Source organism: Misgurnus anguillicaudatus, chromosome 7, assembly GCF_027580225.2.
Source record: "Misgurnus anguillicaudatus chromosome 7, ASM2758022v2, whole genome shotgun sequence".
Classification (NCBI taxonomy): Eukaryota; Metazoa; Chordata; class Actinopteri; order Cypriniformes; family Cobitidae; genus Misgurnus; species Misgurnus anguillicaudatus.
Genome location: NC_073343.2, coordinates 33,963,380 through 33,972,100, shown reverse-complemented (window position 1 = coordinate 33,972,100; position 8,721 = coordinate 33,963,380).

The following is an 8,721-nucleotide window of genomic DNA, read 5'->3' as shown; positions in this document are numbered from 1 at the left end:
GCAAACAAATGAGACAAATATTCCAAACAAACCCAACAGAGTTTCCCATAATAAACCGGCATGACAAATAACGGCGCTCCAAAAATCAACAGGTTTGGATTCAATCGGCTGCAGGTTTCACGCACACAAACCACACACAGTGAGAAACTAAGAATACAGTAATCTTAAAATCTTTATCCCAAACTGAGTAAAGAAGAAACTACACCAACAACAAAAAGATCAACCTCAGGAATCAATTAAAAAGAAAAGCTACCAAAAGATAAATGTATATGCATTAAAGGTTTAAAATACATTTTATTATTAAGCAAAGTGTAACTATCCAAATAATTTAACTCTTTATCTCTTTCTTTAGATATATTTTTCTGCATTTTATGTGGGTTTATATCCCATCTTTGCTTTAAATATTTTACCATTGAAAAAGTCATAATATTTTAGATAAAATGCACATTTTAGTCATGTTCCCAGGATTGTATCTATCACATTCCTCCTTCTGAAAATCTAGGAATATCCCACGAGTCAGATTTTTAAGAGGAAGTGACATCATCTTGATCTTCTGAAGGCCATGTGAAGATCAAAAGTTAATTTTCTGCATGTTTTATGATATTGATGCTACGACTATGAATGTCAATCCTAATGTCCAGTCCTGTTATTTCTTCGATGTCAGCAATTTAATTAAAAATAAAAAAATGGTGAATCACTAGAATTTGCTCAGTTTCTTCATGCTTTTAGCAGATATTTAATGTAGCTATATTACATGATTTGCTAAGTCTATGCTAAAACCTCAGTCCTGTTACTTTAAGTCATGTTACTAAAATGTCTTCATCCTCCATTAAGAAACCATGTTAAAAAATAAATGAGTTACCTGAAATTGACCAAAAAATGAGCTTAAATTTTGAAGTTTTACAACATGCAAATGGTACGGATTCTGTACAATGAGAAAACAAAAGATCAAACACAACACAGATCTGATTAGAGAGAAGTCTTGAAGAGAGAACGGCTTAAACACATTATAATAAACCTAATAAACAAGTCAAATGACGACAAAACAGCAAAAAAACTAAAAAAAGAGATCTGTTCAGACGTCCCAATGAAGCCAAACTTTCCTACTGTGTGAAAGCTGAAAGCTGTCTTCAATTTACAATCATTGGATTTTAACTCTGTCTCATTGTGTCGGTCTGACTGGCGGTTGAATGGGAATTTTTAGTCATTTACTCTCTGTGTTTTACCCTAATAAGCATTTTCCTATTCTCTAAGGCTGTGTATATCAGAATACAGAAGAGCTTGTTGTTGTAATCACAGTGTACAATAAATCAAACTAAAGTTAAGACGTCTCTGTCTGACTCACTCTTCGGTCTGCTTTAGAGATGCCACAGGGCCTGTCTGCATTAAAGACCTCACCGACAACCTTTAAAGCAAAACATGTTATAGTACAAAGAATCACGATTATCAGATGAGATGGAAACTTTTGGTACATTGATGGAATCTCAGCTAAACACCAATGTTCCCAAAAGCAATCTTTGTTTCAAAGTAGCATTTGTAAAAAAAATCCTCCTCGTTTCACTGGATTAAAGTCTCTTTTTTCCACTAGTCTTCTTATCAATAAATCATATGGTAAGGTATGTTTGTAAAAATGTCCTAATATAACTAAAGCATAGTCCTGGATTAATAAACCCTGTTCAGAAAACCGCCCCTTGGTGTCTAATGTTAGTTATTATTTGTACGGTTTACCTAATTTTCACTCAACAGTTGTCTTCACCACTGCAGATGTGCTGGGTAGGGTCACAATGTATTTATTTATTTAATACTTCTACATCATTTTATGTTCAAAAGAAAAGCAACAGACAGTAACAGCCAAAACTGGGTTTGGAGGACCCCTGGTGGTTCGCGACGGGATTGCAGTTGATTAAATAGATTAATCAATTACATTTAAATCATAATTGTAAAAATAAAAAAATCTAAATAAAACACTTAAATAATTTAAATAATTAATATAATAAATAAATAATAGTAAATCATTTTGGCCAATGGGAATCTGTTGAGAAAAAGTTTTAAAACTGCTGCTTTATTACAACAAGTCAATTTTGGCATCATTATTTGTGTTACAAGAAAAACATTGCCTATATCTAATAAAGCATTAAATTAATGAAAGCTATGTAAAACATTCTCTCACAAACGTATTGTTTTCCTTCAAAAGAAATATCTGCACAGTATCTGAAGCTTTTGTATCTTTCCTAAGAGTGAAATGTGTAATACTTTCAAGTCACCATAGGAGGGCGCCCTCAACGAGTCTTTTATTTTGTACAGAGCTTTTACCAATCAAAAAAGCTTAATAGTGTGTACCTTATATTACTTAAGATGTTACAGTAGGCGGTGTTATTTAAACATATTTCAGAGTTGTTCAACACAGGATTTTATTTTTAAGTGTTTGTTCATCCCAATAGGCATGATGTTAATTTATTATGATTTTTATGCTACTTTAACTTGTATTATTTATAATTGCCATTTAAATGTTTCTATTTCTACATGTTTACACTTAAAAACATATGTTGATACATGTGCAGCATTATTAAAATTAATATTTTTAGAATGGTTACGTTGACGAGTTAAAATTGAGTGCTGGCCCTTTAAGAACATGAGCAGGTAAGTTGGTGGTTCTTGCTCACAGCCGGAAGTTTTTAATTCGCACACTTTCTTTACAAAATCTGTGATATTTAAGATTTATATTGACTAGGAAAGATCCAGCCGACCTTTCATTCAGTTTTTCAGTTTCACAGTCACGCGTTGAAAAGATCCGCTGTAGAGTCTAAAGCAAGGACAAAATGAATTTAGATGGTCAATATGGAGGCATTTTTAGGATCTAATCATGTAAACTCATTTCAGACATAATTTATAGACTACTAATTCTGAACTAAATTCGTGCTCCATTCAATAACACACATCTATGTAATATTTATTTGTAGATGCAAAAAAAAAAAAAAAAACAGGCACTGTGCATATAAAAACTTTTGTTTTTAAATGAAAATAATATTCCCTCATTTGTTAGCTTCCTAGCCACATCCTTTAGTTTAGTTTTTATATTTTAAAAAAAATGCAACATTAAATCAATTCATAAACACAACATGGATTCAGTTGACCTTACCTTTACGCTGTCACTGTAAGAGCATCACATTTATATTAAAAAGGCCAATGGATTGACATGCAATGCCATTTCAGAGTGCTATGTATGGCAACAGCACTTGGACAAACACCATTTCCATTTTTAAAGGGATAGTTCACCCCAAAATAAAAATTCTGTCATTATTTACTCACTCTCATGTTGTTACAAACCTGTATAAATGTTTTTGTTCTGATAAACACAAAGGTAGATATTTTCAGTAATGTTTGTATCTAAACTGACTATGAGCCCCATTCACTTTTATAGTAGGAAAAAAGGATACTATGGAAGTAAATGGGGCTCATGAACAGTTTGGTTAACATTCCTCAAAATATCTTCCTTCGTGTTTATCAGAACAAAAACATTTATACAGGTTTGTAACAACATGAGGATGAGTAAATGATGACACTTAAAATGTTATCCCTTTAATATCTATGGTTTAAAAATATAAGCATGTTCCCAGTTTAAAATTAGTTATGTGTAAAAAAGTGTGTCAACATATGCATTTCTTTCAATAAAAGATGCATTTAATTTAGACTTATTAATGAAGATGAATCAGGCAATGAGACCCAAAATAGATGGGAATTAATTTATTACTGTTTAAAATCAAGGTGAAACTACACAAAAACAGCTTGATAAAATGAAATCATTTTCTGCAAATTTTAGGCAAAGGCTGAGCACACTGAAGATGATAAAATGTAATTTAGTTTTTATTTATCTTGCATTTTTTTTAGTCACAACATAATTCCTGTAGTTACATTTGTTTTATTGCATATCGATAAGTTTACTATTAAATTAAAATGTAAAGAAAATATGAATAAAGTAACAATAAGTGAATGTGTGTATATATATATATATATATATATATATATACAACACTTTATTGATAGTTTTTGATTTTTGTCTGGTATTTCAGCGTGTTTTTGAAGACCTCAAGAAATCCTCCATCTAATTCTGTTAGTGTTCATGCTGACATCCAGTATCCCCCCTCATCACCCACTCAATGTCTCTCTGTAACTTGGTTAGAGACACATAATCACTTTATCTCTTTCAGGAGAATGAACACAGCTCTCATGCACTGCTGTCAGGTTAGAGGATTTCATCACAGTGCTATAGAGAGAAGAAAACTCTTTCATTCCTGGAGTCCTGTCGAGCAGGGAGACAGAAATACATGTGGACTCCGGAGAGAAATTCATACTGAGATGGTGTCATTTATCAAAAGATGAGGAGAATAAGCAGGCACTTCATCATCCCTGGAGATGGCTTCATTCTTACATTATATGGGCCATTCCACCGAATCTGTGCAGTTTCTGTTCCCATATAAAAATACATAAAAATACTCTTAAATACATTTTATTATTAAGCAAAGTGTTCTGCATGTTAAAGTAACACCAAGTTTAAACTATATCATTTAAAACATTAATGAAAGCTACATAAAACACTAAAAAAATGCATTTTGCTCTCTACCTCTATACTTTCTATATATATATATAAAGCATACAATTCTTTATTTTATTTTATTTTATTTTATTTTACATTTTTGTGTGGGTTCATATCCCATATCTGCTTTAAAGTGCACCTACTTTATTGCTAAAAACAATGTGTATTTTGCTGGAATTATAATAATGTCGGTCCGGTTTTACACACCAATCCCAGGAAGTAAACTGTTGCCTAAAATCCGACAGCAAGCCAAGTTCGTTTACCATTAATCATTTAGACTAAATGCTCAGGCAAACTAGTAAATACGTTCATAAAAATACCCCACCCATGTGAACGGAAAGCCTAAAGTGCTTAGAAATATTTTTTATGTAAAAATGTCACAAAATGTTTAGTGCATATTTTACATGTTGGCTAATTTATATAAATGCATACAAAGTTATTCATGCAAAAACATGTGATCATCATAAAAAACAATAAAGAAACTCTAACCCTATAACTTCAGGGGTGAAGGCATATCATACAAAAATGTACAAATGTGGTCGTACAAATTAGCCACCTCATAAAATACGTACAAATTGCCAAGAGATAGCGTTGCCATGCATTTATCAGACACAGATAGCTGTCATCATTTCTTGCTCTCTTTGCAAAAAAGCTGTGATTTTTTTTTAAACTGGATTTGACCACACCTGTAGTGTTGCATACAGTCAGTGTTGTTTATTCAACAGCAGGTGGCAGCATTTACAAGACTGCTGATGCTTTCTGACTTCTCTTAATTTCAACTTCAAGGCTTTTGACAGCAAGCCAGGATAAACTTTTCCATGAACCCGAGAGTAGGTTGACATTTGTTGTATTTGATTTAATGGTATAATCATATGTAAATAACTTCCTGCTGTGAATGCTTTGTATATTCCACATGTAATAATATCAATAACAAAGCCTGAGGTGCAGGTGATTGTCTTTTTTTATAGGCAGTAAGCAGGGACAGTGAGCGACCGGTGTGATCCAGGCCACTGTGAGGAGGTAAATGTCACGCACTGCTTGTTTTTATTGGAGGTTCTGCCTCAATCTGGCCTTTCCGTTCCTGGGATCTGTTGTTTAAATAGAAGCTTTTAATGCAAGACACCAGATGGGTCCTCAAACAAGTGTGGATAGAGTCATGTTTACCGGTCAATGGCGTGCAGAACAGGTGAAAATATCAAATCTCCTCCACCAATGGCTTTGAGGCAGACGTGTGGCTTTGGCTTGTAAAGGTTTATTAGGCATATGAAACTGTTGAGAGGATATTAGCATCCAGAAGATAGGATGCGATCAGATATGTGTAGTGATTTAAAGACAGGTGAAGGTTTGTTTCTTTGCTAGCTGCAATGGATTATATGACAATGAGTTTTATGGCCGACTGCTTTTATTGGGGCAGATTAGCATATAAAAGCTTAGGAAGCACATTATGTTTAGAGATGGGCAGAGTTTTATGTAATGCATGTTTATATACAGCCACGGAAAAAAATAAGAGACCATTTCAATGATGCTTTTCAGTTTTGTAGATTTCTTATTTATATCTGTTTAAGTAAAATTATCATTTTTGTTTTAATCATTTTCTTTCAACTACCGACAAGATTTCTGTTAAATTCTTAATAAAAATTATGTTTTTTTGCATTTATTTACTAAAAATGGGTAAAGCATGGTTAAAATGTCTTATCTTCAATACTTTAGAGAAAACAAGTTCAAATTCATTTCTCAACAAAAAATATGAATATTTTTATATGTATTTTAGAAAAAATTTCCATCAAAACATTGATTTTTGTCACATCATTCATGGGTCTTGTCATGCTGGTTGGATAGTGCAGACTAAGGGGCAGTATATCACCTTCTGACATCACAAGGGGAGCCAAATGTCAATGACCTTTTACATGTTTGCAGATGGTTTACCAAAACTAAGTTACTGGGTTGATTTTTTTCACATTTTCGAGGTGGATTGAAGCACTTGGGACCCAATTATAGCACTTGAACATGCAGGAAAAAGTTAGATTTTATGATATGTCCTCTTTAATTTTATCTGTGGCTGTATATACATACATTTGTTATATATTATAATGATATGTTTACCCTTATCCTTATGTATAACATTAAAATCTTTCCCCTTCAGGAAATGTTTTTTCATATATTCTGACATCACTGTGACATTATCAACATGGTTGTGTAAAATATGTGGAATGGCCCGTTTAATGTCTTGTATTATATAGGATGTGTGTTGTGGATTGTGTGTGTTTGAGCACCTGGCTCTCTGTCAACACAGGATCAGATCTCTGTGTACATTATTCTGCTCTTACAGTCTCGCTGAAAATGACAAAGGCTGATCTGTTTCCTGTGATTAAAACTGAAGGCCAATACTCACCACACTGCTCTTCTGATTAACTGTCCCAACTCTGATAAAATAAAGTTGAGTTAGCTCAACAAATTTCAACTTACAGCAACTCATCAGTTAAGATAGAAATAAAAGTTGAAATGACTTGTAAATCCAAATTAATTATATTTAAAATGTAAGTGCAATTTTTTTTACAGTGAGTTTGATAGCGTTGGCAAATCTGTAATGGAAAAGCGGAATGTAGCCCCTGCCGGACCATATTAACAGAATTTACAAAACCCAAAGCTTACTACTACATGGATCAAAACTTTACGTGCACTGTAAAAAATACTTTGCTGCCTTAAAATTTATGTTGAATAAACTCTGATTTTAACTTACTTTTATTTATCTTCACTAGAGTTGTTATAACTTATAAAATTAAGTTGACTTTTCTCAACTATATTTTATAAGTTGACATGACTCATTTCTGTTGACATGACTTGTGAATCTGAGTTGATCTAACAAAAAATTTTAAGGCAGCAAAGTATTTTTTACAGTGCACTGTAAAAAATCTTTGCAGCTTTTTTGTTTAATCAACTCAGATTTACAAGTTATTTTAACTTACTATACTAAACTTTATCTATTAATAAATAAGATATTATTTATCTTTAACTTTTACAAGTTAAATTGACTTGTAAAGTTGATTAAACAAGGCAGCAAAAAAATTTTTTTCAAAATGATGTCAGTTAATACGTATTTTACAAGGTGGCTAATTCGTATGACCAAATTCGTACATTTTGTACGATTCACTTTTGCCCCAGTGGCGTTGGGATTAGGGGAGGGGTTTCGTTATTGTTTTTTTATGATAATTGTATGTTTTTGTATGACTCTTTTTATACAAATTTGCACGAATTAGCCAACTTATTAAATACGTACGAATTATCATGAGATCAGGCTGGATTTGCGCAAAACCTGTTTGATATTTTCTTAATATCAATAAAAATACTTTTTTGAAATGACGGCGTTTTCACTAACCAATGATATGCAACTTAAACAGTTTTCTAGTTTTTCTTCTCGCAATTAGTCATTCCAAACATCACGTCAACAGATGGTGGTAGGTTTACTAATATCGCATCCACCACACTAGCCATCATTTTAAATGGTAGGAGTGTTAATGCCAAGCCCTATACTTGGGAAATGTCAACGAATGAGGTGTTTCTGGCATGTTATAGATATACATACATGTAATCTTTAAATAATGAGTATGTGACTTGCATATCAGGTGAACTAAAAATGCAAATAAATCATTGCAGTTTTACAAAATACAGTACTCCTTTATTATAAAAAAACCCCTCATTAGTGTTAAAACTTTTTGCAATATAACTTTTTGCAATATAACTCGCATTGTCAATTTGTGCAATTTGAAGTGTAATGAAAAACACAGCTACTGCTTCGATTTTGTAGATGTGTGGTGCTGGTGAGCACTGAAAGATGTTGATACAACTTCTCTATACTATTTACATTGCTGTTCATGATATTATTGTAAAATCTTTATGTAATGTCAAACTCTTGCCCTAATATATATTTTTCTTTAATGGAAGCATGATATCTGTTATTTATCCTCTGAAAAAATGGACATAGTGGGTCTTTGAATTTACACAAAATAAACATGTATATGCGACACAAAATATTTATATTCCTTGTGTAAACATCATTTAATCGAGTAGGATATCACTAAACTTGTACAAAACTTTTATGTACAAATTAATTTAGAAAAATAAATAAC